This window comes from Olea europaea, unplaced genomic scaffold, assembly GCF_002742605.1.
Source record: "Olea europaea var. sylvestris unplaced genomic scaffold, O_europaea_v1 scaffold1004, whole genome shotgun sequence".
NCBI lineage: Eukaryota > Viridiplantae > Streptophyta > Magnoliopsida > Lamiales > Oleaceae > Olea > Olea europaea.
In genome coordinates, this window is record NW_019227357.1 from 470,474 (window position 1) to 480,706 (window position 10,233).

The following is a 10,233-nucleotide window of genomic DNA, read 5'->3' on the forward strand; positions in this document are numbered from 1 at the left end:
TTTTTCCTCGTGCAAACTTGTAGAATTATTAGAAGCCATTGTGATGCTATAATTGGGAAGGCAATGCTTAGCTAGATAGGGTAAGATTTGTCCAATTTTGGGAAATGATTGGACATTTCTCAGTTGGCTAACTCAATTGCCTCCCATTTTCATGTTTTCACTCGAGTCTCTCTAGTAGATGATAAAAGATGAAACATTGAACTAAAAACAATAGGATAAAGAGATTCAGTGGCGGCCCTGGTTATAGGTGGAGTAGGCAAACGCCTAAGGCCTCGTTTTGATGAAAGCCCAAAATTTATAAGGTTAATCGATTGGTTAAAAAAACGAAAATTATATTTATAAAATTCTTTAAAATGGAACTATCACATGCAAACACAATAAACTAATAAAAATTGAAAATATAAAATTCTTATAAAAACATATAAATGATATAAAACTTATCACATAAATATAACACAAACATTACTTTTTCTTTCTATGACTAATTTGACACTTTATTTTCCAAACATTTCTTTTCTTTCCTTAACCAAACAAAGGTCTTTTGGTCTCTTCGAATTCCACTCACCCATCATAATTTTTTGAACCCAATAAGAAATAAAGAGTAATGTTATTTGTAGTGACTCACTGTCAAAGTCACCCTACGTAGTATATATGTGACGGTTAGTGATTTGACATATTGATATGATATTTTTTGTCTTATACATCAAATCACTAACTGTCACATGTATACATGTAGAGCGACTGCGATAGTGAACGACTACAAAAAATATTATTTGAAAATAAATTATTTCCATTTGAATTAAAATTTTGAAAATTCAATTTGATAGATTGGTATGGTTTCACTTCCATTATTACGGCCTTACAGATTTCTTTTTTTCTCCCTTATCTTCAAAATTTATATTACAGAATACGTAGATTGTTATTATTTTTATTTTGCTTTAATCTCATGGTAATATCCTTTTTCGTTGTTTGTTGAAAGTATTTAGAATTTAATAATTCTTCGTCCGTGTTCATACTTCTTATTTTTTTGTTAATTTTTTATGAACGAATATAAAATTAGAGTGTATTTGATCGTCATTTTCATTATTTTGTTAGATTATCTCTTGCAATCAACATTATCTAATTTTATACATAAATCACTCAAATACATATTTAATTTTGTTTGAAAGAGCTGCAGTGAGAAAATGATCAAAGAAACAAACAGGCCCATATGCCATTGTATTGTAATTTTGTTTGCTGAAACTTCACTTATAATTTGTATTACATGTTGAAATTTGACATTTTGTAGTTTCCTCTTCAAATTTTGGGACTTAGTTGACTGCATTAGACCATTCATAATTATATTAAAACTCTATATAAGAAGGTTCAAAATATAGGGGTCTATATTTGAAGTTGGCATAAGGCTTCCAAAATATCAGGACCAGCCCTGAAGAGATTCTCCTTTTTGAAGGGTGGGCAATGCTCAAAACATCATCTTGTGAGGGTGCCGAAGTGGCTCGGACTTGACGATACGAAACTTTCAAACATCTACCATCTGTAAGTTCGACGGACATATCTATTTTTTGGTTGTCTTTACGCTAGTATGAATGTTTCATATATTAGATTAGACTGTGATAATAAAATTTTCTTGTACTTTGAGCTTTATTGAATCCATTACTAGCTCATTGGTAATGTGGTAGTGACATCTTGAATGGGATGAATTGAAATATGATATAAGGCACATCTATTTTTTTGGTTCTCTTTATGCTAGTATGAATGTTTCATATATTAGATTAAACAGTAATAATAAAATTTTCTTGTACTTAGAGCTTTATTGAATGCATTGCTAGCTCATTGATAATATGGTGGTGACATATTGAATGGGATGAACTGAAATATGATATAACTAGATTTGGATAGGAAAACATCATCGTTGAGAGGATGTTTGATTTAAATGGTTAATTATACATATACACTACTTTGAGTATAGACTTCGAAACTTTCAAGATTCTAAAAAATAATATAATAATACACATGACAAACAATGTATTAGGAAATAACTGGGAATTCAATGAGAACGTGTTTAAGGATTTTTACATACAATATGACTCTTGACCTTTTCATGTGAGAATATTTTCAATAATCCAAATTTCTAAATTTAAAAAGTAAATTCCTATTCCTTCATCAATGATGTGTTACCATAGGTAGATTTAGTTTCAACCAGACTTCATCTCCAAGATTTTTCAGTGCAAATAAGACATTATAGTTAGGGAAAAATACATAACTATCAACCTTTAAAAATATATTTTCAAACTTGTGAAATTTCGACAAAAATCAAGTGGTATTAATTAAATTGATAATTAATTAAGTTAATGTTACAATAACACACAACTTATGAACATAGTTAAGTACTAATCACAATCATAAAGACACATTAGGTAGATCACAATTACAAATTTAATCACATATAGCACATTTTATAGATCACAACTTATTTATCGATCACAAATTATCAGATTAATTTGTCATAACTTATTTATTAATTTGTCACAACTTATTTATTGATCATATATTATCAAATTAATTGATCATAAATTACCCGTCATCTCCCTACCTAATCCAACTCGCACTCCACCACCGTCAACACTATCCAAAATGCCAACGCCACTCCAAATCCACAAACCACCTCTATCGCCACCTCCAACACACTATTACCACAACAAAAACCATCACTTCCAACGAACCACCACCACCTGTACCAATTATCATTGCCACCTCACCATCATTGCCACCATCACAACCACATGACTACCACCTACATCAACATCTATCATTACCACCAACGATCATCATGTAGTGTAAAGCCCGAAAATTTTATAGAATAAAATTTATTTTGTGTATATGCTATGTTTTTATATTTTGAAAGTTGAGTGGCTAAAGTGAAATAATATGAATTTTAATTTTATTTGGCCAAGTAATTAGATTTTGATAGAGCAAGATCAATATTAGACTTATTTTATAGTTTGTATTAAATAAAACATTATGAACTCGAGAAAATAACTATTTCGGAAAAGTTAGGTCCAATATATGAAACTTTAAAGAAGTTATCCTTAATTGGTATTTGATTATTTTAATTTTTATGGTAGCCATGTGTGAGATGATAAGTGCTGATAATGATAATCTTTTTTGATGTGGATAATTTTTTATTGTAATCTTAAATTGGTTTTGATAAAGTTTAATAGTAATAATAATTTTATTATTTGAAAATACTTCTTTATCTAAATTACTTGTATTACATGATTTCCAATTCTAGTTGCATACAAATTTAATTGAAAATTTCAACTGTAAATACTGTAAAAAATTTCATTATTTCACCACAAAAAATAAAGAGAGAGGGGAAAAATATTGAAAAATAATAAGAGAATTTTTACACACAAGATTGTATCTTCTTTTCAACATTTTCAATAACGATGTAAGATATTTTTGTGCAAGTGATTTGTGTCCATATACTTTTATATTCAATTAAATATGCATGAATTGCCAGTGAACTTTCGAGTTCTTTAGAAAAAGATATGAAGTACTACGAAAATTTAAGATGTTCTAAAATGAGTGTCACTTAGTCATCGATATACTCCATAAAAAAGAGTAGTATAAAGTATAGATTTTATTGTTATATAATTGTCTATGAAAGTTGTACGCGTCTTACTGGATTTTTTAAATACTCACTAGTACAATAATTTTACAGGTTAGTTTGGATCAAATAAATTTGTGTCAAGATGGTAATGAGGCTTGTCAAGTGGATCAAAGAAAAAATAAACATTAAGTTTTTTTGTCTTTCAATTTATTAGTTAGTTTAATTCATATTTTATGATATGTTATTTAATTTGTTAGGTAATTGCGTTTTTTTAAGATACAATTCTCGTGTTTTGTTTGAATGTATGGATATTTCAGTTATTTTATTTTAAAGAAGTCTATTTTTATCGTTCTTCATTTAACTAAAGAAAAGTGAGTTTTTGATAACACTCTAGGATTTATGAAAATTTGGGATGTTACATACGACGTTGCAACTAATACCAGGCGGTGCTTCACACGTTGCTACAATGAGTCGTCTACCACTTGTGGAATGAAGTAGTAGCCAGAGAGCCCCCCAGGGCACATCCAAGTTGGCGGAACAATCACATTGGGGGGTTTTGAAACCAAGCGTGGGGAGTTCGATTCTTGGTTGGAGCAGCCAAGTGATGTAATAACCAGAGGAAGGGTTGGAACAGTTTGGTGATGTAATAATCATGGAGGAGGCTCCCTTTGGGAAAGAAGTAAAAGCCATGTGGGAACCTGGGAACCAACAAGGGCACAACTTGTGATTTACCTCCCTGAACAGCTGAGGGGCCGGAGGTTCAAGGACGAGGATATATTCTAGCGCAAGGTGGGACACCTCGTTAAAAAAAAAAAAAAAAAATGTAGTAGCGAGAGAAGAATGAAGCAGCTGTAGAAGAAGTGAACTTTTGTTTAGGGTGGGTAGTGGAGTGGTGTGGAATCGCAGAGGGTGGGATGCCTAATTTTTGAAAGAATAACTTTATAATTTGATTATTAAAATGAGAAGATAAAAGCTAAGATTTAAAGTAATTTTCTCTTATAGTTATTTATTTATTTATTTTTGGCTGGATTCAAATATCCTTGTCCCTCACCCCGCTACATTGTTTGCAAATGTCATGATTTTTCACCAACAATTGGGAGGTACAAAAGTGAGAAATTATTAAAGCGCGTTCGGCTTGTTGTCCCATTCAACTATTAGAGCGTAAATTCTTGGACTTTGTATTCCAATTAAAATGGATTAACAATTTGAATGAGAAGTTTATATTCAATCTACGAGGTATAAGTTTCTCCTTTTTTTCATTTTTTTTAAATACATTAAGTTAATAATAAGATTTTTTTCTATTGATATATAGAAGATTAACGAATTATTTGATCTTCATTATTTTCAAAATATATTTTTGTCTCTTTTATTTTTAATCATATATTCCTCAATAAAATATTATTACATGTAAATTCAAATTTTTTCCTTATTTTTTAATCACGCATTCTTCATCAAAAATATTATTCCAAAATGCATTTTGCATAAAAAAAAATGAGCATCAAACAGGCTATAAATACAAACAACTAACAATATGTCAAGTGCAAAAATATCGCAAAATTAATTAAGTTATTATATGGTCAGGAGAAATATCGTGTAATTAATTAAATAAAAAATAGTCCTTTTAATTTGTAATTCATATGAAAATTACAAGAATTTAATTTTTGCTGTAATATAAATACTCTATCTTCAACCATATTATCCTTATAGATATGGATCTCAATTCACAATACAAATATATAAGAGTTTTAACTCTTTGAACACTAACATTAGCCAAAATAATATGACTCCAATATCGGATTTTGCAAATCTGATTCAAGACCTTGCTTTCCAAATTCTGTACTATAAAAATATTAGTACAATTGAAATAAATATTAATCTTAAAATTCAAAAATAAGGTGTTTGGGTTTGTCATGAAGCATAGGCGTACTTTTATGATTCATTCTCACAAGTGATTTTTACGGAAAATGATTACAGGTTTTGAATTTTAAGGAATGTGTGGATAATAAGTAAATAGTATTTATGAATTCTACAAAAATATACGAGTAAAAATAATATTTAATCATCCAAACACGGATTACATAAAAAAATTATTTTTCCCAATCTTTGTTCTTGATATCTAGTATCTCCATCGTTTGTCATTTACTAGACAATCCAAATGCTACGTGTTTAACAATTTTTTTGACTTCTTCAAATCCTCCAAATTGATGAAAGATGATTTTGTCTTAATTTTATGTCTTGTTGTCCATCTTATTATTGGTTGTTATAGATTAGGAGCATTTTGTTAGTTGTTAGCAGTTTAGGCACTAATTGTGCAATTTTAATTAAGGATTGGATTTAGTAAAAACAAACGTAGCTGTAATAGTATATTATTTTCCCCCCTAATTTTGATCCAAATCGATATTGAAAATAATTAAAGATTTATCGATTTTGATTTATTCGATAGTTTTATGACCGTAGTTGCAACACTTTGATGAATATCACAACATTTTCGTTTTCCACAATCAGTAAATCGTAGCAAGGGGTTTTTAAATTTATCAATATTTTATTTTAATGTTTAAAATTTCCCAAAATGGTTGAATAAAAATAATAATATTCCATGGTGAATTACAAAGATGAAAAGTAAGTGGACAATAATTGATTCAATAGCATCCCAAAAGGTTAAAGAGCAAAGTAGATAAATTAAGAAAAGTTGTGGTCACAGTGGAAAAAAGGGAAAGGGTGACAAAGTTATGGATGGCGTATATGCCTCTTTTGAGTAGGTTAAAGATTATCAAAGCTAAAATCTGCTTTTACTCGGTTCAACATAATTTATTTTAGAGTTAAATGCATTTGATTTCATCAAATTGACGTCCAATTAATGTAGTACTTTCGAGCACGGCCATCTCTTCAAGATTTTTTTCTTGATTTAAGAATTCATGAATATTTTCATTGTTCTCATTTGCGATTTTGGTATGAAGCATGTACTCTCACAAGTTTTTGAAAATATTCTTTTTTTCAGTGGTTTTTGAAAATGTACTCTCACAATTAATTTGTTGTAAAATTTAATTTCTTCTAGGAGCATTTTTCAGTTTTCCTAATCGATGCTGTATTCTTATTTAGATGTATTTCTAGTGGATCGAAAATGGAATTGGAATAAAGGGGTGTAGAACAATAATTTTGATTGCTTTGATGGTCGAGTACTTTGAACCTAAGAATGAATATGTTGGGGACACATGGATAAAAATTCTTCAAAATCTACGGTTTTATGATATATTTTTATTTTTAGACTTCTTTTATATTTCAATCACTACAAGAAAAATGACATTTTGCAACATGCAAAAGGCAACATTCATTGCTTGAATGTTGCTAAAGAGGTTTATAGCAACGTTCTCATAGGTGAATGTTGCCATTGGTGTTAAAAATTAAGTTTTGGCAACAGTTTTTAAATGCATGTTGCGAAAAGTCACTTTTGGCAACGTTCCTTTTAGCAACGTTCATTGAACGTTGCCGAAAAAACATTTTAGTAACGTTCAATGAACGTTGCTAAAAGTGACTTTTCGCAACGTTAAGACGAACGTTGCGAAAGTCACTTTTAGCAACGTTCAATGATCGTTGTGAAATGTCACTTTTCGCAACGTGCGCCTGAACGTTGCGAAAAGTGACTTTTTTGCAACTTACGTAGAGAATGTTGCTAAAGGTCTATTTCTGCAACACACCTTGAACGTTGTTAAAAAGATCCCACACAACAAAAGAATAACTCGAAACTCCTCAAAATCAAATCATTAGCCCTAATTTGTCCATCTCTCATCTCCGCCTCCATCTTCTCTCATCTCTACCCTTCCATTCACTTCCATCTTTCCCATTGGTGAGCTCGGTGGTGCAAGAGGTCACTGGGCATCGATTCTAGGACGTCAACCAGGCAATCGTTGACTTTGTCATCAACATCCTCGTCGACGAGGACTTCGATTTCGGTGGAGGGAGCCTTTGAAGCTCTAGGCGAACTCCTTTTCGACTCTCGTTTAAGATTTTTCCATCTTTTAATATATGTATTCTGTGTTTTGAATCTCAATCTGTTTATGATTGTTAATGGACAAATGGATGAGCCTGTGGTGGAAGATGTGAGGGAGGATGAGGAACACGAAGATGATGCTGAGGACTCCGATGATGAAGACAATGATAAGAAAGATGGTATCGCAGGTAATTTTTCTTCTCTATTTTTTTTTTTTTTACTGATTATTGTTATTTTTTACTATTAAAAGTAAATATTTAGTTCTTAAATATTTACTGCTTAATTGTCTAAATGGATCACTTCAGATTTTGGTATACAAGTATGAAGAGCGAGCATATCCATCATCGCAAAATAGGTGAGTGCTAATAGCTAGTGTCAGTTATCCATGTCCTTATAGAGAGAAAATAATTGATATAAACAACTCAACCTGGCTGATCCCATTGAAACTGATTTGGTTTTTCCGTTGCTTTATTTGATTTTGATGTTCACATGTTTGCTAATTTTGTTATATTGAATCCAATATGTATTATGCTTTCAGTCTTGAGAAATTAAGTTAAACCTAGTTCGAGCTGTGAAACTTCTCTTCAAATGTCAAAGCCAAATGAAACCATGAAGGGGCATTCCTCAGCTTGAGGACAATCTCTCAAAAGTAATTATATTAAAAGCATGTTTGGGAAGTCTTTAAAAATGGTTTTAATTATAAATAGATGCAAATGAATGGTGGATAAGTGGGTCCTCGAAATGTCTATATAAGAAGTGGTTTGAGTGTTTATAAATAATTTATAAACATGAGCCAAATGGGCTAAGATGTCAAACCTTTTCAATCCAAAATGGAGTTTAAAGTGTCTGGGAATAGTGATCTATCTTCTGAAGCATATACTATTTCAATCTAGTTCAAGTCTAAGTGTTAGAGTAGCATACTGAGTTGTGTACTTCTCTGATGTATATGCCTTCGGAGCCTTTCTACTTGAAGTTGGCTGTGGCAGAAGGCCAATAGAGCCACGAGCACCAACGGAAGAGATAGTTTTGGTGGACTGGGTGTTTTCCCACTGGACTCGAGGAGTAATTTTACAGGCTATTGATCCAAAATTGGGCTATGATTATGTAAAAGAAGAGGTGGAACTGGTTTTAAAACTTGGATTACTATGCTCTCATTCCGAGTCTGTCGCTAGGCCGAATATGCGGCAAATACTGCTCTACTTAGAAGGCTCCGCAGCGCTGCCGGATATATCCTCTCTTCGTTTTTCTGCAGGAGGCCTAACATTTGCACATGCTGAAGGTTTTGTTGATTCTAACATTTCAGAGGGCAATTGTTCCTCTGTTGCAGCGTCCTTACTATCTGGTGGGCGATAATTATGAAGTTACGGGATAAATGTAGCATCGTAAAAAGATTAATGACGTTGAGGTTACTACGGGATGCTATCCTTTTTTTACTTTCCTTTTGCCTTATTAATCATATGACAGTTATATGTTTCTGACCATGAATGTATATAATATTTTCATATTTTAGTTTCCTGAACAACAATCAAAATGTTTCTGCATGAAACTATTTACCATGGATCAAGATGATTCTAAATGTTGGCACCTCAGTGAGAAGATTCAAGGATTGTTAGGATCATGCTCATATTGACTAAGCAAATCCTTCAACCAATCTTGGTTAATTTTTATTTCAAATGTTCGTGCAAACTCTTCAATGCATGTGTTTAGTATCAATGTGTAACGTGTCTAATACAAACGGGTTGTACTTCTAACTCTTCCTCTTCTATTTTTCCTTCTTTTATCCAACACTTTCTTTTCATTTAATTACTATAAGAGTATTGCATAGTTAAGAAATTTGGTTTGGTTTATTCTGATAATTAAGAATGAGTATTGGCGTATTGCATATGTGTGATATTGTTTTACTCTTGAGCACATCTAATTTTATTTAATGTTATGCAATGTAGGTTGGTTTGAAGATGTAGTCCTTGCTTGTAAGTGTGGTGACATAGTCGTGCATTGAAGCCTTCTATCTCCAAATGTTGGGTTTATGGATAATTTCTTATTGTAGTGGATGTATAATTCAAGTGTACTCATTTATCAAAAGAAATTTCTTATTTAATGTTGTATCACATTTAATGTTTTAGTGTATATGATTCAAAAATTTGTAATGAAATTATTAATTTTATACAATTTCAAAATTTGTTCATTAGGGTTTATCTTCAATTTTGCTACAGTTAATATGTAGAAATTAATGGTTGAGAAAGAGAAAACAAAAACAAAAAAATAAAAAAAAATTGGAAAGGTGTAACGGCAACATGCATTGCATGTTGCGAAAGAAGCTTTCGCAACATGCAATGCACGTTGCGACATTGCGCGTTGCTGTTACTGACTTTTGGCAACGCGCAATGAATGTTGCGAAAGAAGCCTTTCGCAACGTGCAATGCACGTTGCCAAAAGTCTTCCGCATCGTGCAATGCACGTTGCCGTTACTTTGACCTCTACGACAACGTCGCATCCCACAACATATGCACGAACGTTGCTAAAGGGTTTTGGCAACGTTTTTTGACCGTTGCAAAAGATGATTTTCTGGTGTAGTGAATCAAATCAAACGCTAGCTTTAGCTGGCTAATTTTTTAGATTAGAGGAGTGTCAA

At 31.6% G+C, this 10,233-nt stretch overlaps 1 long non-coding RNA gene across 1 annotated transcript; it reads left to right on the plus strand.

Annotated features, from left to right (window-relative positions):
* Window positions 1-7,374: 7,374 nt before the first annotated feature.
* Window positions 7,375-9,728, plus strand: LOC111372497. The gene is made up of 3 exons (XR_002698781.1): window positions 7,375-7,789; window positions 7,907-7,956; window positions 9,545-9,728. It is a non-coding gene; the product is annotated as an uncharacterized LOC111372497 (long non-coding RNA).
* Window positions 9,729-10,233: the final 505 nt, after the last annotated feature.